Raw genomic sequence first — 26,178 nt, 5'->3', positions numbered from 1 at the left:
GCTTGGCCTGCCTGCACATACGTAGTGTTCTGCCAGACTCTGGACACAAACCTGCCCTGGGAAGGAGGAATAACAGCCACACTGACAGCACCAACAGTTACCATAACATAATCAGCAACAGTCATTTCTTTGCATTTTTGTGCTATATTAAGCAGAATTTGAAACCGATTATAGGATTGGCTTTTATAATTACTTTCCCTAATAGAGACAGGATCTCAAAATATAGCCCTGGCCAGCTGCAATGTTCTATGAAGACCAGGCTAGCCTCAGATTCAGAGGTGCACATATTTCCAGCTCCCAGTTATGGAACTAAAGGTGTGCATCACCATATCCTGCACCATGCCTCATCTTTAAACAAGTACATTCACACTCTCTGTATAGTACTCCAGTGTCAATCAAAGTGCAGGAGCACCAAGGTCCACTCTAGGGCACTAGTGAGTTTATGGATGACTTATGCAACAGGGGTGACCCCAAAACAACCACAGCACAGGCACAGCATGTGAAGGTTAGAGATGGTATGTTCGGAGGCTAACACTCTAAGAACACTTACTCTGCTTGTTTCAAGCTCTCTAGATGCATTGAGAGGGTCTCCTGTAGGCAAAATCACCACCCTACTACCCCACCCTACACACACACACACACACACAGAGAGAGAGAGAGAGAGAGAGAGAGAGAGAGAGAGAGAAAGAGAGACAGAGACATAAACACAGACACTGCTAGAAGAGGGAACTTCTAGTGTTCTGGGATTCAGGGCCTATGATACTGGGGTGACCAACTGAAAGAGCTGTCAGAAACTGACATTTGTATTTTTTGTCTATGTCTATGTTCTTGTATAATTTCATGAGCGATAATATCCTAAGTTAGAGAACAGGCATCTATAGCATGCCCCTGGCACTTCCAAGGGAGAAGGACAGAGAAAACCTACCTTAAAACTGTTCTCCTAACTAAGCCACCAGCCTGAAGACCCGAGGACCTGAGGACCCTGACACTCATTGTGTGTGCAATTAATGAGCACCTAGACCCTCACTTTCCATACAGGACTTCTGAAGAACTTCTGAAGAACAATGGCATCCTTTTCTTCCCATCAAAATCTCCCACAATGCATTGCAGCATGGTTATACACTTCCAGGGCTTTACACAAAGATACACAAAGGCACTACAAGCCTTTACTCAGCAACCTGGCCTGAAGCCCAAAGGCACCATTGCTGTAGAAGGCAGACGTGTGCCTGGCCAGTGTAGCCTGTGTTAAATGCAAGCCCTGTGTTGCAGGGTCACTGGCAAACAGCCAATGATGAAGAGCTTCTTTTGCTGTTGCTCGCTTTGGTTTTTCAAGACAGGGTTTCTCTGTGTAGCCCTGGCTGTCCTGGAACTCACTTTGTAGACCAGGCTGGCCTCGAACTCAGAGATCCACCTGCCTCTGCCTCCCAAGTGCTAGGATTAAAGGCGTGTGCCACTACCGCCTGGTGAAGAGCTTTTCAAATCACCTGGAATTTCCCCCCAATACCAAAAAGGTTGAGGCCACATCAGACATGGCACAGGTGACAGCTTCATGGCATTTCCTCCGTAATCAGGAAGCTCTCCCTGATCACACCATGAAGAACAATCCCACCCCATCAGTACTCACATTACTGCCATCTTGGCTTCGGTATGCTTCTATGTCCTATGAACCAAAATAAGATATTTAAATGTGTGATTAATTTTATGAATGTTTCTGAGGGAGTGGGCTCAGAAACATTTAGAAAGCTCTAGGAAGCCAGCAGGAGGCAGCTGAGGAAGGGAGCCTGGAAGGCGGTGAGGATGTGTCAGTAACTAGAGCGAGCAAGCACAGGTGCATCTGAGGCAGGCTCGCAGGGGAGGGAAGGGGATGCTGCAGACCTCTGGCCCTGCGGGGAGTGTGCCTTCACAAGGGTTGCGCATGGGAGGGTCATCCCTGGATGTGTTCCCTGGATGTGGAAGAATAAAGGATGGAACCTGTCCAGAGCCCAAGTCTGGGTGACTGACTGGAGAGCAACTAGCGAACAAGAGAGCCATGTGCAGTCATGAAAGCGCCCCATGGTGCTGTCTAGTGCTGTAGCAACCAGCGCGTGTGCATGACCACTGAGCATGTGACCAGGCAGCAAGATAGGGGAGCGCCTGCATTTTTAAGTGCAATTTGTATTGACCAACATCATCACACTGGCTGAAAACAGCCTCTCCAACACCTGCCCGTCTGCTGGCAAGTCTAGGACACTATTGTGACAATTCAGAGAGACATACAGACGGGGGACAAGAAGACCATGGGCAGACCCAGCAGGTGTGGAAGGCCACCAGATGACTGCAGCAGGAGGGACCCTTGGCCTAATAAAGGACACTGAGAGCATGGGGAGCTTCTGGGTTAGGAGTAGGGCTGGAGCCAGGGTAGGCCATGGCAAGGATTGTGGGTAAGGTCAGGATCAGGGTCAGGATCAGGGTCAGGGTCAGGGTCAGGATCAGGGTCAGGGTCAGGGTCAGGGTTAGGGGTTCAGGTCAAGGATTATGGTTAACATCAGGGTCAGGGGTTATGGCTACAGTTAGGATTAGGGAATGGTGCTCTTCAAATAGTTACATCCAGCAGCCAGCTGACCCAGTGCCCTTCCACAGACCCTGTAGCCCACAGCTGAAGGGAGGGGCCTTCCCAGGTCATTCCCAGCAAGGGTCAGGGAGTTTTCTCCAAGCCTGTGTCCTAAGAGTCACTATCACCATCACAAAGACCTTCACCTTGAACACAACTGGGTACTCTGACTTGAGAGCACTCGCTTGGCTCTCCTCCCTGGTTGTCGTGAACTCCCCTCACCTACTCTGCGCCCCCTTTACCCCCCTCCCCCAGGCATGAGGAATGAAGGCCATTCCTGTGTAGCACCAACAGTGAGTTCTCAGTGCATGGCCACCACAGACCATGTCCTGCTGAGTATTTCACAGCACTCCCTTCCACCACCACCACCACCACCCCCACTTCAGTGTCTCTGGAACTTCAGAGCCTCAGGAAAAATGTGGAGAATGATCCATGATACCCTGATTAGGGACTGAATGCTTCATCAGTTACTCTCCATGCCTTGACCAATTTGGAGTCTCCACCTTAAGTGCAGTGGCTTCCCTTATGACACCTAAGGGGTCTCACAGTCTAGAGATGTCTCATATCCAAACACCCTGAATGGATAGATTTGAAAGTGGACTTCAGAACTGCTATGCAAAGGTAATGCTTAAACCAGGCTCTCCTACAGCACGCAGGCTAACTCACGGAGAGACAATTAGCCTTTGACACTGCATTTAATTTAATAAGCCATTTCAGAATTTTAATGGAAGCATTCACAGGCATGAGAGAGGAATGAACTATTTTTTAAGACCTTATAACTTACAAATTAGCTAATTTTTATTTTTAATGTAAATGTCAAAGAGCATGGTATCAAAGGGCTAGCAATTATACAGCTAAAAAGACGCACAGAACGTTCTGAGTCAAGACATCTGTGTTCTCAGAGATAAGAGAGGGCTGCAAGGCTGTTTTCAATAAATGCCACAAATCTATGCTTTGTAACAACTTGGGAAAGAAGATGTGCCCCATCACCCTGTGTGCTGAAGATGCCATCACAGGAAGGGCACCTATGGGGGCTGAAGGGGGCACTTCAAAGCAAGCTCCTTACTAACAGTGAAAAAAATTAAACAGCCAGAATTGACGGTGGTGCTTCTGAACTAAGCATATATATTATGTATAATGCATAAATATTTACATATGGAATTCTGAAGAAGGAAACTTAAAGGAGAGAAAACACTCGGAAGGTTAAAAAACCCAATGCCTAAATCCCAACAAACAGAAGCAACAGTACTGGGTGGAAACCCCAGAGGAGACCGAGACCATCAGACACCAGCTGTCTGTAGATATAGAAAGCATTTATTAGACATTGGAGGTGGCTAGTAAAGCTGATAATTAGATGTCTTTAAAACTTTCTAAATACACTCAAAAGAACAAAAAATATGAAAGAAGATTATATAGGGAAAGAAAACAAATCCAAATTACTAAAGAGACTGATCATTTTTAATGGACACACGTTAACTCAATCACTCTAATATATTAATAGCATGCTTTATCTCTTACAAAATTAGTACATTCCTTTCAAATAATCTAGAAAGCAAAAGAAAAAATAATTACGCATGTCTGCAACTAACGGCCACAGTCAATGTTTAGTGCAGTTTAATGTGGTCTGTGCTAACAATATGTGCATGTCGCATTTTCCTGAGACACTGAGACCATATATGCTGCTGAGTATTAGCATTCTGTGAACGTTCTCCCACACCATTAAATAGCAAGGTATTAAATTGACATAAATGACTTGATAGTGTGGAGTATCATAATTTATTGTTCCACTGCCAACACTCTTCACCTTATAATCGATCTTTATTCAGTACTTTCATACAGAAGCCAGCTGAGACTGTTTAATGGTGGCAGACTCCCACAATTACTAAGCTCCCACTTGGCTCAGTGCTCAGGAACCCCACCCTAGAAGCTGTGGAGCCTGGAGGAGTGGGTACAGACCCTCCTGCACTGTCCCCAGCCCCCCCCCCTCCAGTGCTGGAGCAGGACTGCCTATTTCAAGGTCTTCAGCACTTAGAGGGGTTAGTTAGTCCTGAGTCCTAGGCCAGCACCCCAAATAAGGCTTCCAAATAAATTAAGCCCAGCACTTGTCTAGAAATCAAATTGAAACATAACAGTGAAAAAGATAATTCTTATTTAAAATTGCATAAATGTGTGTGTATATCTGTGGTAACGTGTGTGCACATAAACATGCATGCATCTGTGGAGAGGTATATGCACATGTGCGCACATGCATACAGGTGTCCTCAGAGGCCATTAGATCCCCTGGACCTAGAGCTATGTTGGTTGTGAGCCACCCAATTTGAGTGCCAAAAACCAAACTTCAGTCCTCTGCAAGTGCTTTTTTCTTTTTCTTTTCTCTTCCTTTCTTCTTCTCTTCTTCCTTCCTTCCTTCCTTCCTTCCTTCCTTCCTTCCTTCCTTCCTTCCTTTCTTCCTTTCTCCACACCCCACCCCGACTCTTTCTCTATGTAGCCTTGGATACCTTGGAATTCTCAGTGTACATGAGGCTGGCTTAGAACTCACACATATCTGCTACCTCTGCCTCCTATGTCCTGGAATTGAGGATGTGTGCTAGAACACATGGGTAGCAGCACATGATTTTAACCACTGAGCCCTCTCCAACAAGGTAGGAAAGGACAAGGGTCTCAGCCCACTTCTGGGTACTGACTTCAGCTGAAGGTTTAAAAGAGGAAGAATTGGGCTGCCGTGAGAAGTGTCTGTAGTTTTACATTTATTTATTGTGGTGAAGGGGTGTGCATGCACTATGGATGACCTCTGGAGGTCAGAGAACAAATGTTGGGAGTCAGTCCTCTTCATCTACCAGCTGGACTCCAGGGACTGAACTTGGATCACTAAGCTTAGTAGTGTCTGTACCCACTAAGGCATCTCACCAGCCTGAGATGTATATACATAAGCCATTTTAGGGATGGATCTGTGGTCTGCTCAGTCCCTAACTCAATACCGACAGAGAAATCTCTCCCGGCCAGTTCCCCCAAGAGAGGATCCATCTTGGTGGGAGACTAGGGTGAAATAAAGCTCTAGTTTCCACATTGGGGCTCTCTGCCTGAGACCTCACTGATCCCAGAATCCATGGTGACTGCAGTTTGGACAGGAACTTGAGACTCTCCAGTAGCCCTGGGTCTGGAATGGAAGCTGTAAGAGCTGCACAATGAAACAAGCTGTTTGTGTCCCAGCCTTGGAAGAGCTAAGTCAGGCTCCCTGGGTGTAGGCAGATACTTCTTAAATGATCAACAGGCTTACATGTAGTCAGGTGACTGCATGGATCAGATAGAGAAGGCTGAGATGCCGGGTTTCCAGCGTCAGTGACCCAGGTCCAAGCGAGGAGCCCTGTCCTTTAGCAAAGACATTTCTAAGTGAATGGCACTGCACCCTACACTTGTACCCACCACCTGCTTGGAATATACAGAAAATGGTTCCTACAGCTTCTCACCAGGGATAGAAGTCCCAGAGGGAAATGATACAGAGGACAGAACATGTGCAAATGCAGTAAGGACTCCAAAGTATAAATCCAATACAGAGGGATGCCCTGGAATCCACGGGTGCTTACATTCTTCTCAATGTGCCCTCTCAGTGCAGCTTTCCCCATCATGGCTGACCTCTTCAAAATCTACTTATACAGCATAGTGACCTGAGCAGTGACTTGCATTCAGAAAGGGTTTCATTTCCATTATTCTACAGGGGAATAATTGTCACCACAGCAGAGGTGCGTGGCCAACCAGCACAGGCTCACCTGGGCAGGTGGACTCTGAGGTTCTATTACCTCATTCTAAATTCACAGCCCCCAGATGAATCTTCTGAGAGGCCCCCAATCTACCAGCTCTATGGGAGAAACCAGTCTTCCTAAAGTCAGGGTGGTATCCAACCCCAACCCACACCTCACTCTTTAAAGGGAGTCATCTCTTCCTCATTATTGTTCCGCATTTTTACACTGCTCCTCTGAGAAGTAATTTGGGACAATCCCCTTAAACCACAATTCCCCTTAAACCACCAAAGACCTGTCTTCCTCGTGCAGAACTGGAATTGCAAGTAGCTGACTAAGATTATAAAGGCAGGTGACTGTGAGATTTTTATAGTTGGCAACTGAATACAAAAACATGAACGATCTGGAAGCATGATGTTCACAGGACAAATTAACTGTGGGCTGCAGAGTGGAAATCTTACCCCCAAGAAGGAGTCACAGAGAAACCCTGTAATCCAATATCCTGTATTTTACTTTGGGAGCAAAAGCTTAAAATGACTTCACTGAACTTTCTTAAGTTGCCTCAAAACCTCCTTTCTGATCTAGTACAACAGTGCTGGATTGGAATGCTAGTTGTAAGAGGCAGAGGCAGGAGGAGCATAAGTTCAAGGCTAGCCTTGTCTACAGAGCAAGATCCTGTGTCAAAAACAAAAACAAAAACAAAAACAAAACAAACAAACAAAAAAAAACACCAATTAATTAACCACTTTTCCATTTTTATCAACTTGCCTTAAAGGACAGAATCTTTGGCAAGTATTAAACATGCAGAACTATGTAGATGCATACATCTCCTGCCAACGATATACAAATCCAACCCCAATTAATCAGCAAGCAAGAAGCAAGCAAGCTTATCACAGCAAGATCTTTACATAACTAAATGATACTTGTTGGAATGTGTAATCGGCATTTCACTGGGGGTAGGTCTTCAGACTCATTTGTTTGGTTACAACCACTAAGCAGCAAAGTTACAAGAATCATCCTGTGTTAAGTTGTCAACATTGTTTCCTTTGGTTCCAGAGATGTAAATGGCATTTGTTAAAGCCAGCAATTCTGGCTCTCTGTGGGGTTTTGACTATTAATACCCATGTGCTATATGCCATGGCACATGTGTAGAGGTCAGAGGACAACGTTGTGGAGTTGGTTCTTCCTCCCACTTTTATATAAGTTCTAGGGATCAAACCCAGGTCATCAGGCTATGCAGCAAGTTTTTATCTGCTGACCACCTCACCAGCCCTGTCCATGTGTTTTTAATGAGCAATATTTATTCTATTCTCAGAAGTACTGACCTTTGAGGGACTGGAAGAAAACAGTACATCAACCCTTTGCAGGGGTGAGGGTGCAGAGCTGTCCTGCATGATGCTGATGGGCTGAGCTGGAGGAAGACACAGGAACCCCTGACAGGTATAGGGCCAGCCCTGGGCTCCTAGAGGCTAACAAGGGATCAAAGACTCAGTGAGGGAGGGAAGAGGGAGGCTCCTCTCCCTGAATTGTACCAGAGAAATTCACTGGAACTGCTAAACAGTGAAGCATTTGTCTGATTCCCAGATCCTTCGTGGCTTCAAACAAGAAGTGGGAAAGGGCACACACGGTTCACCTAGATACCAGCCATGCCAGCAATCTGAGGCAGCTGCGTACAGCCCTTGGAGCAGAGAAGCACCCCATGTAAATGTGTCCTGTCTGTTAAGTCCATATCACCAGAACCCAGGCCTCAGAGTGGAGGGAATATGCCTGTGGGCAGCAGCCCTGCCTGGCATTTCCAGAGGAGCTAGGAAGGACACTCATGCTGACAGCGACCTGAGCTGCATCCTGGGTGCACAGGACAATACTCTCTTCAGTCTGAGGGACGTGAGAGGCCCTCATGGTATACACTGAGTAAGATAGCACATACCAGCCCTTGGGAGACAGAGGCAGGAGGAGCAGGAGCTCAAGGTTATCCTCTACTGGAAACAGCTTGAGTTTGTCTGAGCTATAGGAGAGACTCCCTCAAAACAAAATACTATCTAAAAACAAAAAAGACAAACCGCCCAAGCGTTTTTACTCAGCCAAATTAATTCATCCCAATTTAGAGAGCCCAAGCTATGTCCCTCCAGGTCCCAAGACCTTTTTATATCCACTGGACACACCCAGCACCTGAGCCTCAGGCAGGGAAGTATCTGAACCCAGAACTGTGGGAATCTCCCCAGATCAGGGCGTGGCCCGCAGGCCTTTGTTCTGAGTCCAACAATAACAGAAAGAACACTTAGTGGGAGGGTACTATGTAAAAAAAAACCACTTCTCTAAGGGTTGCCAGGATCTGCAATTTCTCTGGCACCTCATCCCCAATCCTCCTTGAAGACAGGAACTCTGAGAAACTTTAAAACCCCACCGCCAAGAATCCCCTTTAACTCATGGTCAGCCACATCCCTGGCCAACAAGACACACCATCTCAGTGTCCCCACCGGACTCTGCTGATGCTTCCTTCCCCTAACAGCATCTGCAGAAGGGAGTCTAGCTAATGAATGGCAAGTTACAAGGACCGGGGTCAGTGTGGATGCCTGTCTGCCCGTGGACAGTCTAAACACAGCCTTCGGGTTTAATGAGACTCCAAGAGGCCCCAGGTCACTCTTCCTGCTTTCACACAGGTGTATGTATATTTTACTTAAGACAGTGACAGTGTCCTCAGGTTCCACATCCACCATCAGGCTGTTCTTTTGTTCACTACAAACAAAAAGACATGGAAAAAACCCTCCAACCGGATCAGGGAAAAGGTTCAGATGGCAAAGTGATGGCTCACCTCCCAAGCACAAGGACCTGAGTTCAAACCCTACCATAAAACCCAGAACCCACCATAGAAAGCCCAGCATGGTAGTCTGTGCTTATATCTTGAGAGCTAGGGAAGCAGACAGGCAGGACCCTGGATCACTGGCCAGCAGTGTGGATAATTACTCAGGGCTCCAATACAAGCCTCAATATGACAATAAGAGATCATGTCTCAAGAGTAGTGGACAATACCTGAAGATCCACTCCCAAGACTGGCATCTGTCCTCCGCACACAGAAGCACACGCATACAAGGGCATGAACACATGGACAAATACATTCCAAACTATGGCAGCAGGAACAGAGTATAGGCCCTGCAGCTGCTTAGCCACAAGTCAGATGGAAGGCTCGAGGAAGCTCTCTGCTCAGTCCACACCTGAGCAGCTGCACGCTGATCCTGGAGAGGGTCTGAGTCCTCCCTGCTCCTAGCAAAAGGAGAAACTCAGCACAATAGCTGCCCCCCCCCCCCTGAGCAGACAGCAGCAGGGAGTGAGCTTGGCCTGGGCATGGCTCTCCATGATCTCCGCCCTGTGGAAGCCGCTAATAGACGCAAGTGTGGTCAGCGCGGAAGTCCCCTGCCAGCCGAGGCTCATCTCGGAACAGGAAGAGGACCCTGCAGACAAAAGGGTTGCCCTGGGATGAAAAGTTCTCAAATATCATTTCAACCCGGGCCCCACCCCCTTCTCATAAGCAAAACTGCCCAGCACAAGCCACCAAGAATCATTCAAGAACATTCTTCATTCTTCAGAGAAAAGGACAACTGTAGCCCACAACTGGATACAGTCTTAACAGACAGCACAATACGGCTATCAGACTGAGGATGTAGCTCAGCTGGTAGAGTGCTTGCAGGGAACATTTTGAGGCCATGGGTTTGATGCCCAGCACTGCATAAAACCAGATGCAGTTGAGCACACTTGGAATCCTAGCACCCAGGAGGCAGGAAGCTTAGAAGCTGAAGATCAGCATACGCTGAGTTCATTAGTTACATGTGAGACTACCTCAAATTTCAAAGAAAAAACCTACATTGCCTTCATGGATGGCTATGCTCATCCTTAGGATACACAGGAAAACTAGGGCAGGCCCAGGAAAGCTGATCAAAGCTGACCACATTATTAGCAGCCCCTGGACACTGACCCAGCCCTCAAGCAACCACAGACTACCCCACAAGCTCCAAAGTGACCACTACCATGAGCCTGACCCGACACCTGGAAAGGGCACTATAAGATGCTAGCAGCCAGCTGGGCGTGGTGGCGCACGCCTGTAATCCCAGCACTTGGGAGGCAGAGGCAGGCAGATTTCTGAGTTTGAGGCCAGCCTGGTCTACAGAGTGAGTTCCAGGACAGCCAGGACCACACAGAGAAACCCTGTCTCAAAGAAAAAAAAAAAAAAAAAAGACGCTAGCAGCCGGTGGGCCACTAAGTCCTCTACTGTGGGTGAGACAGAGCCCAAACACCCACAGGACATTTCTGAATGCACGCACACACACTAGTAAGCAGTCACTATTATGCCAGCCCTGGACCATCCATCCCTTAACCTTCTATTATGAGTCTGGACTGTACTCGGGAAGCCAGGTCTTTCATTCATTACATCTAAGCCAAGTCCCCAGCAGCACCACTGTCCAAGAGTCTGCCCTCACTCCCATCCGCACTGGATTTTACCCTCCTCTACTCCACATGGAACCAACTGCATTCTGAGAGACAAAGCAGTGATGCCTTCAATAGCAAAGACTTTAAAACTGACCAGGAAGCAGAGTTACAAAGTCTACTCTTCCCACTATGAGAGAATCCCAACAGTAACACCAAGCTGCCTTCTACCACCAAGGTCTGAGACTGCAGACCTGAGCCTGGTCCAGAGGAGCCACGGCAAATACCAGACAAAGGCAGGCCTGCTCCTGGGTATCTGACAGACGCCTCCCAGTGATGCTGCATGGTGAACAACTGCCCCCTGTTCATGTGTACAGAAACTGAGGCTCTGATGAGAAAGCCCTGGACACCACAGTCTATAGTGTAGGATAAAAGTACAGCACCCAGGCACCCAGGGTCAGTAATTACACTAGCTTTGCTTTCCCAGCCACACCATGTCTCAGGAGTCGTCTGCTATAAAGGCAGGTTTCAGGGAAGCCTTATTCATGAGCCTCCACATCAGACAAGGAGTCGTGAAGCCTGGTGTCAACTCTACAGAACTAGACATAAGCCAGGGACGGCAGTAACAACAGTTCCCAGCGTCCCCTGAGGTCAGGCAAGGTCATCAGAAGCAGGAGGGCAAAGTGAAAGGGACCCTTAGCCACCCACCTTGTAGACGTTCCCTTCTTCTCAGCAAGCCTGAGTGTGGACCACAAGTCATTTGGTGAGATGAGGACGAAGCCTTAAGAAGGAGGATGCGACATGGGAGGAGCCTAGCTTCAGAGCAGCATGGCACAGACCTCAGGCTGTGCATTACAAAGGAAGGCTTCTTGGCTGTCAGGCACTATTCTCAAGTGGGTCTTCTTAACCAGGGAGAGTACCCACCAGAGCCAACCTGGCCCTGAGCAAAAGTCACACACTGACAACAAACCGGTGAAGCCACCAGGAATTGCAAACATTGAGAAGAAGCTAGAACTGCTCACAGCTGGAGAGGCCTGGGCACCCGAGGCTTCAGGAACTGAGGAGTGGCAAAAGCGCAGCTCTTAGGTCTGAAAGTTACTTTTAATTCCTCAGGGATTTAACTGCATTAGCCAGTATTACCTCAGCAGAGCAGATCTGAAATCTGGTCTTCCCGGTTTAGGTGGTTTGTGTCCTCCACAGATGACATCATCAAACTGAATTCAGGGAGTTGGAGCAACTGTTGTGATTGAACTAAAAATGAGTCCTCAGCTTCACAAGGACACACCCATGTCTTCTTTTGCCTCAAGTTTCCCAAATAGCACACACAACTGAACAGCTGAGCTCTACTGACCAATCTTCAGAGGCAAAGCAGTTGAGCCAGTTCCAGGAGCCCTTGCCAGCCCTGTGCAGATGCCTGTCTGTATACAGAGGCCAGACTCACCTGAGTCTCAGAGTGCTCAGTGGTATAAATAAATAAATAAATAAATAAAGCAGGTAGGTGGATGCCTGGACAAGGCAGGAAGCCACTCCTTGGCAGGAATCTGAGTACAGATGTGACTAAGAGACCAGATGACAGAAAGCTGCTCCTGAAATCACAGGCCACTGAAAATGATCCCTGATCCCATGGGGAGAGCAAAACAAGTGTAGAGGGTGATATACTTACATGCAGATCTAAAGTAAATATAGGTAATACTTCCACACATAACTGAGAATGAGACCCTTGTAACTGAGTTGCTATTTATAGCTTCTCAAGAACATGCAACACTTCACAATAGAAAACTGGAAACTGGGGTGGGGGTGGGGCAAGCTGTCCATGAAGGGACAGGAGACAAGTTTTGGGTAGTCAGTACACTTCATACCCTGACTAAAGCATAGGTCACAAAGGATTACATGCATGCCAAAACTCACAGGATGAACAACACACTTACTATGTCTTCATTTCATTCTAGAAATTTCACCTCAGGTAACAGGAAATGCTCAGTCATGATAAGCAAGGATTCCACACTTCAGTTTATGTTGAAATACAGTTAAAAACAGAGACAGCGCTGGCATGATGGTGCACGCTTGTAATCCTAGCACACATGAGGCTGAACCAGCAAGGCTGTCATGAGTTCAATGCCCATCTAAATAGTGAGCGCCATACTTGGAAAGGCTCCAAATCCCAACCATTTTCCAAAGCTCAGCTCCGGCTCAGCACCCACAATGCAGGAAGCTCTAGCCCAAAAAAGTCAGATAGAGATCCCACTAAAAAAGAGCCCAAGGGTTTCTATGAGGTCTAAAACTGTATGAACTGACTCAGTCTGTACACGAGGTTGGAGTGAAGGACTCTGCCCTCGGAGGGCTGGAACTCTATAGAGGTTCCCGTCCAACTCATCAATGAGTTTATCGATGGCTCTGTCAAGCAGACCTGTAGCCTGTAACACCCTCCCCCAAGTCATTTTATTAAAACTGTAAGAGCATGGCTCACTGGGTAAAATGCCTGCCTACTGTGCAGACATGAGGACCTGAGTCTGGTCTCTAGAACCCACATAGAAAGCTAGACAAGGTGGCACATGTTTGTGATCCCAGCCCTGGGGAAGGGAGACACAAGGACCCCTGAGCATCTCTGGCCAGCCAGCATAGCTAAAAATAATGTGGAAAGACACCAATGGTGTTGGTGACACCAGCCGTTGACCTCTGCCTTCATATGCACACGTGCACCCACACACAGCACAAAGCTCTACTTCTCTTCTGTAAGACACTCCAAATAACTGCGGCTCCTTTATGATTTCTTTTAGTTATTTTTTTTCTAGCTTTACATTTCCCAGAAAGGATGGTTAGATTCAGTTTTTAGCATGGTGAGTCTGGCAGAGACCAGAGACTGCAAGGAAAACTGGCCTGAGGGCTGCTGCAGGAAGCTGGAGCCTCGGTGTGCCCCACCCCCTCCTCAGCCTTCCTCCCTCTCTCTCTCTCTCTCTCTCTCTCTCTCACACACACACACACACACACACACACACACAGTGGCCTCAGCTTTGCCTCCATGACGCAGTACAAGGTAAGGCCTGAACCCAGCCTCTCCCCACCTGCCAGCCTCAGGGTCCCGTCGCTGACTCAACACCCCTCTGCCCCAAGCTTATTCTAGAGAGAACCAGGAGCTGTGGTGCCAAGCGAAAAGGATGAATTTAGAAAGCGCCACTGAACCAGACGCACAGCAGCCACCAGACATCGCCCGGATTTAACTGCCCTAAAATTAGTTGCAAAGCAGTTACGGGGACCAAGTGATTGCGTCAGAGCCCTTGGCTGGCCGCCTGCCAGCGCGAAACACACCCACCGCTTTCTCTAGCAAGGAAACAATATTTTGGCACACAGCCAGTTTCAGAGCCCGTCAAACGCAAGCTTTGCTGTTAGCATTTTCTAATTCAGTGACAAGGTGGACACAGTCTATGCGGGCTGCATCTGCGAGGGTGTTATTTTCTTTGTTGAAAGCATTTATTCTTCGGGTGAGTAGAGAGCTGCGGGTGAATCCTTTTAAATATTTAAATGCCTGGAATTTATTTAGGGCTTCACATTCAGCTGGCTTCAACAAAGATTATGCAAATGTAGCGAAGGAGAAATGAGAAACAAGACCGTTCCCCTCTTACAGTTCTTTTAATCTTGGCAAAGATTTTCAGAGCTGAAGAAATGGCCTCTGAAGGACCAGCAACTCCCAGGCTGGGCTGCTATGGCATGGGCACCCTAGCATCCCTGACTGAGAAACGCAGCTCAGCCCTCGGCCTGGGCACACCCCTCTCTCTCTCTCGGGGACAGTAAGCTAGCAGCCCCACCACTCTCCCATCCCCCACCTTTCTTTATCCCTCCCTTCCTTCTTCCTTCTCTTCAATTTATCTCTCTTCCCATGACTACTGAGTGAGAGCTGCCTTGACAGCTCTAAGGCAGCTACAGTGTTCAGGACAAGACAGAGCACAACGCTAGACCCAAGAGACTCAGTTTTGAAATATTAAAAACGCACAAGATCCAGGTAGAGCACACTTCTCGTTAAACCACCGAGTCTTTAACAGGAAACAAATCTCATCGGCCTCACAGAATTCCTATGTAGGGGCTGAAGACACAGCTCAGTTGATAAAAACTTTACCTTGTAAGCATGAGGCCTGAGCTGGAGCCTGTCACCCCAACACACATAAAGTAAGCCTTACTTGGAAGTGTGTGCTTGTGATCCCAGAATAGGAGGCAGGGCAACAGGTAATTGCTGGAGACCCCTGGTCAACCAGCCTAGCTAAATCAATCCCCAAACCAATGAGAGATCCTGTCCCAAAAGACCCAAGGTGAATGATACTTGCAGAAGGTTGTCCTCTGGCCTCCACAGGCATGTGCACACACATGCATGCACAAGCATGTGTACACACACATGCACAGATGCTCCCCCATGAGACAGGAGAATAGCAGGAAAACTCGCACAGAGCTGTCTGAACCGACCTTGGTTCTCGCCCAGCTCTTCATTCTCTTTACATGTCAAGCACAGCAGTCTTTTTCATTTCTACCCATCAGAACTTTCAAAATAGAAATCAGACCTGTGATTGATAGAGAACACCTCAGAATGGCCCTTAAATAAAACCTGGCCAATCGGATGCCCGTACTATTTATTTGCCATGGCTCTACTCATAGCATGGAGACGGGACCATGATTCTCAGACTCCACACAAAATGGTACCCACGACTCTGCTGGGGTATGAAGACTCCTGTTAGGTTATAACTGCAGCTGCAAGGCTGGCGATATAGCTCAGGGATGCAGTGCTCACCTTACATGCAGAAAGCCCTGGATCCCATCCCCAGCACTGCATAAACCTGGTATAGGCGAGCAGGTCTGTAATCCCAACATTTGGGAGATGGCGGCAGGAGGATCAGAGGTTGAAGACTGCAGAATGAGTTCAAGACCAACCTGGGCTAACTGAGATCTTATCTCAAATAAAAGCAAAAACTCATTATGCAGTGCCTGGCATTCTTAAGTCATTAGTAATATTCCAATGGACTGTGCTAGTCTTCAATGAAAAACACATACGCAAGGAAGCATGGCTGTAATCTGTAGACCAAATTTTCAAACATTCCCATTTCTAGAAGGAACTTTAAGGGTTGAGCAGGCAATGATAACAGAATGCTGGAAACTCAGAATTATTTTCCCTCCAGTAATGTGCATCAAGGCGCCCAAGCCACAGCTTCTAAAAGAACTTATAGCCTTCCCCTCAGCCTCCAACAGAGAGGGACCACCAGACTGACACTGGGAAAGGAAAAGGCAGTCCACCAGTGTAGGGGCTTAAAAAGAGAGAATTGGGGGTTAAGGGAGTGTGGCATGGCGGTGTGGGGGAAGGGAGGCCCTTGTCCAGGCACCTCTCCCCCTCCCAGGGACCACAACACACGAGCATAGAATAGAGTTTATTCAGGGTAGAGGTTGGAAGTTAGTGGTATAGTGGAAGTAGAGAAAGGCAGAGAGAGAGAGAGAGAGAGAGACAGACAGAGAGAGAGAGAGACAGAGAGAGAGAGAAGTGAAGTGGAGGCTGGCCATGACCAGGTGGAGAGAGGGGGGAGGGGAGGACAGCCCAAGGGGCAGAGAGATGAGAGTGGGATGCAAGAGAGCAAAAAGAGAGAGAGGGGGGAGGGGCAAGTAGCCTCTTTTATAGTGGGCCAGATCTATAGGGCGGGGCATACCTGGCTATTGTCAGGTAGGTGTGGGTTGGTAGCCCACAGGAGGTGCCATGTGTGCCTTCCCAAAACCTCAGTACTTTGGGCACAGTATCAGCAGTCTCCCAGATCCTGCAGAACCCTGCTAAGCCCTCTTCAGGAACTCCTGCCTCCCACAGCTGCACCAACTCAGTGGCAGCCATTTCCTGTGACCCTGGGAAAGGTGCAGGAGGAAGTAGAAAGGCGACTTAGGATAATGAGTCACAATGAAATCCATAACTTACTTCAACAAAACTCAAGGCACAGAGGGTCCTTCGGGTCCAAACTCACAGCTACAATCATTTAACCACAATGGCCAGGGGCCACTCTTGGGGCACAGACTTCTGAGGGCCAGGGAGCACAGCAGGGAGGCCCCGCCCACTGGGTAACTAAGGATGCTCTAGGGAGGAGACTCAGAGGCAAGTGCATATAAACAAGGCCCACTGGTGTGTGAGGAGAGGAGTGAACAGAGCTGAGCCCTGCAGAGGAGGGCAGAGTGGGAGCACAGTGGGGAGTGGAAGCCATCTTCTGTGTCCACAGGCCTCCTGTAGCCAAGGGGCTGCCAGGCTGCTTCCTGTACTGTTCTTAGGACCATGCCCGGTAAGAAGCACTGTAGGGGAGGAGGGGTCTCTTCTGGCTCCTAGTTTGAGGATGCAATCCACCATGGCAGTGGGACTGTGGATGCGCCTTGGTGACCTGCTCACATCTCTGTGGGCTCAGGGAACAGGAGCTCAGGCTGGGACGAATGGCCAAACTGAAACTGCTACTGTGGGAAACAAGGGCAGTTGGGCATGTAAAACATTAATCACACCCAGTGATCGGCTGTATGGATTTCCACAGACTTCTGAGAAGTATGGAAGGCCTGGTGCCATGTGGTCCCCACAGTGCTGCCTTCTCTGTGCTCTGGGGCATGGTTTGAGTTTTGTACTGTGAAACCGTGGTTTGGAACAGCTGATTACCATGGTTATAAGCGGTAAGGCCAGGTCCCATAACCCACTTTTTCCAGTCAGACTCCATTTCCTCAAGGTTCTCAAAGCATCTGAAGACCAGATATTCAAACATGACCCTGTGGGGACACTTTACACTAAAGCCATAACACAGAAAACATAGGGCCTCCTTGAGGAGCTAGGGAAAGTGTGTACCACTATCCAGTTCTGTCCTGTCATACAGAATGCCACTGTGAGGCTGCACTCTTCACATGCTTCTGACACATGTCTACACTGACAGGTGACATGTTATATCCCTCCGAATTCTGTGCTATAGGCAGGTGTAATGGTGTGAGGTTTTCTCTGCAGCCAAGCTAAATCAGAAGCACCCCCATCCCCACACCCAACCAAGGCATCCACAAGTGGTTCCAGGGACTAGGAAAAATGCCACCAGGAAAGACAACAGATATACACAGATACAATGGATAAACACACAGCCCATAGAGAGTGGGGTAGCCTGGGCTCCTGGAAACCCATTTCCACACAGCAGAGCATTCCACAGGGGAGGATGGGGAGCTAGGGTGAAGGAGAAAACACTTCCATTTCTATCACTTTGAGAACATCTTTCTTAAAATTCATCCTTTTGAGCCATGCCTTTGGCTCATGCCTTTAATCCCAGCACTTGGGAGGCAGAGGCAGGCAGATCTCTGAGTTTAAGGCCAGCCTGGTGTACAGAGTGAGTTCCAGGACAGCTAGGGCTACACAGAGAAACCCTGTCTCGAAAAACCAAAAAAAAAAAAAAAAAAAAATCATCCTTTTGCTCATCTTTTATGATGGTCGGGAAGTCTTGGCATGATAAACAACACAAGCAGAGTAAGACACAGTACACCTAAGTAGCCCTGGCTAGCCTGAAATGTGTCATGTAGACTAGGCTGGCCTTGAACTCTCAGAAATCCACCAGCTTCTGCCCCTCTTGCTGCTGAGGTTAAAGGCAAGACCCACAATGCTAGCAACACATATGTTTACATACAGACACATGTATCCATACATGTGTATGCATATATATAGGCATTCAGAGAGTTGACTTTACAGTAGAAAGAGCCTGCAGACCTTTCTACAAAACAGCCATTGTTCATTGGATTAAGGCACTAAACACTTGAAACAGTAGTCTTTCACTGGATGAATGACCAAACTGTTATTCCTAAAATCCCTTATTAGACAGTTCAACACAAAGAGGAAACAGCCCAGAGCTGTTCCGGAGCCACATGAATCCTATGGTTCCACAGGAATCAGATTTAGAACACACCCCAGAGTACAGAGAAGGCAGAGCTGTGCTGGTGACACGGACACCAGACACTCCACACCTCCCGGAAATTTACGGAAACATGCACAACAGGTCTCATGATGTTTTACACGCCCAAGAGCCCACGTGCATCAGGGCACCATGCCCATGTTCCACGGAAACAACTTCAAACGCTGGCTCTTTGCTCCGGTCTTCAGTGCAGGCGTGGTTGCGCTGCTGGTACAGCCTGTGATCCCAGCCCTGAGGCACCAGGGTGAGTGAAATCCAGGCTGGCCAGAGGAGAGCCTGGCGTCAGAGCACCCAACAGAAAAGGTGTGACTGGACACACAGTGTCCACAGACTCCACGTGGACTCGCCCAACTGGGAAGGGCCTCCTGTGGGTGTGTCTGTGAGGTCAATTCCAGGGCATTAGCTCATAGGGAAGGCCTGTCGCCTGTCGTGAGCATGAGCAGCAGCATCCTGTGGGCTAGGGCCGGGATGGAATATGAGGAGAACAGGAGCGTCTGCCTGCTGTGACAGGAGCTGCTGGGCCGTGCCTCACCTGCCACGACAGCCGCAGCAACAGAAAGCTAACCAATTCGCCTTCTTTGGATTTCTGACTTCACCACAACTAAAAAGGGACATTCCTCAGAGGATGTGGCACACACACCAAGGAAACATGGAGACAGAGTTCCCGATGCCCCTATGGCTGAAGGATGACAGCACACGGGGAAGAGATGAGAGCCGTAATGTTAATGTCCTCAATGAGATCTAGACTCTTATCGCCCAAGAGACCCGCCTCTGAGCATACCTCTGAGTTTCTAGCTTGGTGTTAACTGAAGAGGGTCTTCACACCACCCTGAATGTGAGCAGTACTATCCCACGGCTGGGGTTTCCACACCGCATAGAAGCAAGAAAGTAGGCTGAAGGCCAGCCAGCATGATCTCCTTCTGACGAGATACAATGTGACCACTGACCTCACACTTCTGATCTGCTTTCTGCATGCTCACTAAGAGCCCAAAAACCCTCCCCTTCTTAAGCTGCTTTCACTACAGCAACAATCAGTGTAACCAACTGTACTTCCACTAAATAGCGACAACACCAGGAAACACCAGGCTCTTCCCCTAACTGTAAGAAACACAAATCTGAGGGCAAGAGCAACGGCCCGGCACTATTCCATTTTCCCTGTACTTTCTGTTGAGTCTTTAGAAAGTCTCAGGGTCCCCTAACGTGTTAGAGCCAGTCAGTCATTAAGCATATATTTCCTAATCACTAACTACATGCAAAGCAGGTCTAACTAGGGACACACTAAAACAGACTCACTTCTGACTTAGAAAAACTCAGTCAGCAGAACCCGTAAAGCAAGTTAGGTGCCATCTTTCATAATAGCCTGTGAGAAGGGGAAAGAGACTCAGCTAGTTACAAAAATCAAGCACTTCACATGTACTAGTGCTTGGCTATAAGAACATGATTCCTCGGACCCCACAAAAGGGAGCCCCTATGGCTTAAGATCACATACTGGGTGCCCAGGTCAATCCCACCACGGGTGCAGAAAGCAGTAGAGGGTCAGCTGAGGGGCAGGCAGCACATTCTTTCCTTAGCATGTTCACTTAGAGGAAGGGAGGGTGCATGCATGTCCCACGCGTGAAGGACAGAGAATGACTCTCAGGAGTTAGCTCTTTCCTTCCACCATCACCCTTCCAGGTTTCAGACTCAGGATTCAGACTTGGTGGCCAGTGTCTTTACCCAGCCCAGCCCAGGCAGCACTCCTTTCAGAGAAAGGGCTAAAGTGTTAACAGAACCAAATCCTAAAACAAAGGATCAAGTGACAAGGAAGCAGAACAGCACAAAGACTGTCACAGAGCACGCCTAAGGGACGCTGACCAAGACAGCAGCGGGGCCAGCCATAGACACAGAGAAAGCAAGCAGGGCAAGGCCCTGGGAGCACCCTGTCCCTCCTCTGCGTGCTCAGGATCAGGCAGCGGGAGCTCTGCTCACTGGACCCCATTTAGACAACCTTGATGCAGAGATGAATGGCTCTCTAGAGCAACCTGTGGGTCGTGACCCCTGTCGAGTCACATATTAGACATTTGCGATTCCTAACAGGAGCAAAATTATAGTTATGAAGTAGCAACAAAAATAATTTTACAGTTGGGGATTATCACAACATGAAGAACTGTCTTAAAGGACGGCAGGGAAAGTTGAGGAGAAGGACTGCTCTAGAGAATTTGTTCTGAAGGCTCCGGAAACAGTAAAGCTACAATGACACAGTAGCCGTTCTGTAGTCTATATATTCTATATTCTATATATTCTATAGAAACTTCCTAATATCAGGCCTGGTGGCGCAGCTCTGTCAGAAAGCCGAGGCAAAAAGATCCCAAGTTCAAGACTAGCCTAGGCTAGTAAAGGGTTTAAAGTCAGCCTAGGCAACTTAGTCTGAAAATAAAAACAGAAAGAGCAGGGCAGGTATATGACTTACTGGTAGAATACCAGACTTGCACGTGTAAAACCAGAGTTCAAGCCCCGAGCATTGCAAATAAAAATTAAAAACTTTTGAGTGCTGAAACCATCAAAAAGCGGTGCTCAACCCCCACTCCCACAGACCCCTGAGCGACTACAGGAAGATCCCCCTTGGAAGTTGTACGGGGCTATTGGCAATGGAGCTTAGTCGACTTGCCTGGCTGTGCTAAGGCCACAGGTTTAGTTCTCAGTGCAGTCAGAAACCACACAGTAGGATCTAAGCAGCAAAGAACCTTGGGGAAAGCAGGCTGTGCTCTCTGAACCCTCTGTCCAGTGACAGCCTCACTGACCTATGAAAAAAGGGAAAGATGTGTAAGGGTGGTCACATGAGATGTGAAGTCACTTTATTAAATGTTCTCTCCAGCTAATCTGTCTGTCTCTCTCACACACTATCTCGTACACACACACACTCACACACCCCATGTGGGGACCTGCCCCAATCAATATACATCTTTTCTACCGTTACTTTCTTTTTCTCTTTTGTTGTTTTGAGATGGGGCCCAAACTCTCTGGCCAGACTGCCCTCAAACTCTCAGCAATCCTCCTGCCTTTTGCTTCTTTAGTACTGGGATCACAGGGGCTACCATACCCAGTTTTATGTTATCTTGATTAAATGCACTGATAATGGTTCATTAATATATTTATGCATATTTAAGTGATACAGTTAGGGTAGTGATGCCAAATGCATATAAACCTAACCTCCTTAAAACCTGCTTTCATGTTGATTTTGTGAGACAGGTTCCCATGTAGCCCAGGCTGCTCCTGAACTCATTATGTAGCTGAGGATGGCTTTGAACTCCTGGTCTTCCTGCCTCTGCACCCCAGTGCTGGGGTCATTAGAGTATACCACCACATGTGGCTTGGTTCTGTTTTCTACATTTCACAGATGGATGGAAACAGTGGTAGGCATGAAGGTATTTATTTACGCTTTACTTAAGTCCTTTCTGGCACAGAGATGCTGACATGACAATTACACTCAGCTCGCAGCCTGTCTTGCTGTCCATTATTCAGTTTCTACACAGCACTGCACAGGACACAGGTCTCAGGCGCAGCTTGCACTACAGCGGCTCTGGCAGGAGAATGGCACCAGACCCGAGCTGCAGAGCACTCACCACTACCGCCACCTGAACTCAGGGGCAGAGACCATCAAACCAACTTACCCTTAAAGTTGGGAGACATTTGAATTCCAATCATGGTTACCGCTCCTTAAGAAGGGCCATAGCTAAATGCAAACCAGCAGAGAAAAGCAATTCCTGAGTTACTAATTTCAAAGGTAAACCTAGCAACTATAAATCCATATAAGGAGGTTCACTGTACACAAACTACAATACACGGAACCTAGCAGAACTCATAATCATGGGAAATGTAAGCCATTCTGGCCAGACATTTTTATGGCTCTAATATATGTATTTTAAATAATAAAGAAACAAAAGGGGCTGGCAAGATGGCTCAGTAGGTAAAGGCACATGCTGCCAACCCTGAGTTCAGTCCCAGAAGCCCACATGATGAGAAGAGAATCAACTTCTACAAGTTGCCCTCTGACCTACACACATACCATGCCCTGCACATGGACAGACAGACACACACACACACACATATACACACACCACACACACACACACACACACACACTCTAAATAATAAAAAATGAAATGAAAAAGAGAAAGAAACCGATAGTTTGGGGGCCAAAAGGAAATGTTTTATACTTTATCCAAACCCACCTGGAACTAGAAAGTGCTCCCTGGAGGTTCTCACCCCTCCTCACTCAAAAAGGAACACCTGTGTAGGGAGAGAATCTAGACCTCAGGTCTTTGTATTCTGCAAGGCTTGACTTCATATTTCATTCAAGTAAACAGGTATAGTCCAAGTTTTCTTAAAATTCATTGTGTCTTTGTAAAGACACATATCTGAAACCACCTCCACATTGAGATCAGAAGTTTAAAAGACAATTCAGGGTTTCCTCAAGCTGGGTTTAGCGAGTACTGCTGGGTCAAAGTGTGAGCGGCAGACCCATGGAAATAGTGGTGTGGCCCGTGCACAGCACTGTCAAGCCAGTTTCAATTGCCAGCTAATAACGATTTGTACTAACATCTCTTCAATTTCAGAAATAGATCTTCAAGTGTCTAACTAACTGTCCCTTTTATCTCAGGTGAAGAGGATTCCCCAAGCTCTGAAAAGATGACTACACCCAGGTATCAAAGAGCCCATGCAAAATCATATGGGGAGAGGGATTGCACCTTCCAAATGTATATTCCATAGCTCTAACCAAGATGATAATCCCACTGATAAGGCTAAAAGTTACAGAGCACTAAAGCAAACGGTCTTTGACAAGAGCCTAATGTTTTACAATAATACAATTATATTCTAAAAAAGATTGCACTTAAGCCACAGTGATAGACTGTCAGCTCGTACTCCCAGGAGGAAGCTCCACCTCCACCTCCTAACTGGATACTGTGTTGTGCTCTCTCCATCCTCCGGAACAAATGTCTACAGGGCTTCTTATGCAAGTTCACCTCACCCCATCTATAGGTAGCATGTGGGTACTGAGGAAAGCCTTTCCTGTTTCCTTATGTTCCCCAGCCATCTAGTCAGTCGGGGTTTCCCCCCCCTTCAGCTATTTACGAATATACTTTAATTTAGAACATAAAAATTTAACATGTCATATTTTAAGCCAACCAAGCCACACGAAATAACTATAAAGGCAAAGTCCAATTTCTTCAGCTAATAAACCTACCTACCTGGGCAAGACTTGGGCTAGTTGTGAGGTTACTTGTAGAACAAAAGTACTGAACAAGAATTGGGGTGTGGCAGAGCACACCTGTCATCCAAGCCATTCACGAGGCAGGAGAACCACAAGTTCAAAGCCTGTTTGAGCTACTGCGTGAGGTCAGCCTTGGGAGCTTAGTGAGACTCTTTCAAAATAATAATAAATGGCTGACTGTTTTGTAATAACAATAAATGAGGCTGGGAATGTAGCTTTGTGGTAGAGTGCCTGTCTACCATACCCAAGCCTCTAGGTTTAATTTCCAAATCTGACCCCCTCAAAAAAAAAAAGTATTTAACCCAGAATGTAAGAAACGGCTGTGGCCACTGGATCAGTTAACTAGAGGCACTAGTTTAATGACTAGACTGTACTACTCATTAAAAAGCCATGCTTGGAAAAGACGAACCAGATCTCACCAGGGGAGAAGGAAACGCAGAGGTCTGTGACACAATCCTCAGTATGACTCAGGCAGACGCACTCGACTACAGATCTTCCTCAAATGCTGCTGGTCAACCCTTAGGCATGAACAGCCCTGCACGCACCGAAAACTGAAGATAGATGACTGTTCTTTCCCCGCAATAGATCCCATTTCTACCTGTTCTACCTCTAAACTAAATCCAGCGAGTGGTAAACAGTACGTAGAAATCTACGCGACTGTAATCACCAAACCCACCCAAGAACTCCACATTCTCCAAAAGAAGTCAAAACGCGATGCAGAGCAGAGTAACAAGCAGCCTACTCATTTTCACCTTTGGGCGCTAGAGATCAAAGCCCACTTTCCATATTTGAAAAAAGCATTACAGTTTAAGCCTTACATGAGAATACTGTGTTTCAAACAAAGCAGCAGTTTGGGAGAGTTTCTTCCTTTCATTCCAATTTATAAGACGATAAATAAATAAATAAATAAATAAATAAATCCCAGCCTTGACTGCAGACGTAGGAAACTCAAGCGGACAGCGGACTAAAAGCCTGTCATAAGAAAGCCATCTAGTGTTAAAGTTTAGAAGTGAAACCGCAGACAAAAGGAACATTTCTGGGACTATTTTGAAGTTACTGGGAAAACCAATGAGAATAACCAAGACGCCCCGTTTTCTGCGGATGACTTGGTTATCGGTTTTTTTTTTTCAATTCGGCCTTTCCCCCTCGCTGTTTGACCTTCTTTCTTAAAGCCATCCTTGCGCAGACGAAGGCAACTCAACAGAACCCAAAGCGCCCAAGACCTGTTTTGGCCAAAATCAGGTATCGCGGAGCCCCAATTCGTGAGGGCGCACTTGCTGTCCGTTCGCCCGTGCTGACGTTGGCCGGGACTGAATTAATATAGCCGAAGCCGGCTAATGACGACAAACGTTTCCCCGAGGGGTGACGCCAAGTTGTCCTCAGCTCTCGCTCTCGGGGAAACGAGTCGAAATTGAATCTCGGGATTCTGAGACCAGGCTCAAATGAATGTACCGGCGCTGCCGGTCGCTTCCAGACCGCGGTCCTCACCCGCGGAGACGCGAGCCCGGGCGTACAAAGGAGCGGGAGCCCCGGGGGAGCGGCCCGCAAGTTGCACGCAGCCGGGCTGGTCCGGTCCCCGCGCCCTGTACCCTGAGACCCGCGCCATAGGACGCACCCCGCACCCCCCCGGTACGCACCTCGGAGCGGCGGTCCTCTGGGCCCCGCCAGGGCCGGCGCGCAGAAGCCGGGGCCTCGCCGCCCGCCGCCGTCCCGCGCTACCCATGGGCGCGCTCCCCGCGCGGCCGCTGCGCCAGCGGCTCGAGCCGTCGCCAAGCGCCGCGCTGCGTCCTCGGCCGCCCGGCTCCGTCTGCAGCCGGCTCCCGCCGCCGCCACCCGCCCCGGCACCGCCCCCACGCGCTCCGCCCCCGCCTATTGGCCGGTGCCCCGACAGACCCCACCCCGAGCGCGCCGCCCCCTCTCATTGGCCGATGCTCGGACGGTCCCGCCCCTAGAGCTCCGCCCACGTCCATTGGCCAACAGGACAGGCCCCGCCCCGAGCGCTCCGCCCACGCCCATTGGCGCGCCCCTTGGCCAGACTCACCCCTCCTTGTCGGGCGCGCGCGAGCGTCCTCGGAGAGCGATTCTCTAGGTCGCCGCAGAGCTAGACCTCGGCTTGCCGGGACAGGTGACCGGCTTCGGAGTACTCGCGAGCTGGGGCTCTCGGAGCGACCCGTGCTCTCTGGGTGTGGACTCTCAGCCCTACATGCTTGCACCACGTCCAGACCCGTAAGAGTCGCCATGGCCCGGCGAAGC

General features: G+C 48.3%; 1 protein-coding gene across 2 annotated transcripts in view; it reads right to left on the bottom strand.

Annotated features, from left to right (window-relative positions):
• Sipa1l2 (signal induced proliferation associated 1 like 2) overlaps nucleotides 1-25,741 on the bottom strand; it is a 146,605-nt gene extending 120,864 nt beyond the window's left edge. For both annotated transcript variants that reach the window (XM_052166602.1, XM_052166603.1), the window contains exon 1: nucleotides 25,563-25,741. The gene's annotated coding sequence lies outside the window, so the exon portion shown is untranslated. The remainder of the gene's footprint in view (nucleotides 1-25,562) is intronic.
• Between the last annotated feature and the right edge of the window lie 437 nt (nucleotides 25,742-26,178).

This window comes from Apodemus sylvaticus, chromosome 21 (assembly GCF_947179515.1).
Source record: "Apodemus sylvaticus chromosome 21, mApoSyl1.1, whole genome shotgun sequence".
In the NCBI taxonomy this organism is placed as follows: Eukaryota; Metazoa; Chordata; class Mammalia; order Rodentia; family Muridae; genus Apodemus; species Apodemus sylvaticus.
This window is presented reverse-complemented; position numbering and strand designations above follow the sequence as displayed.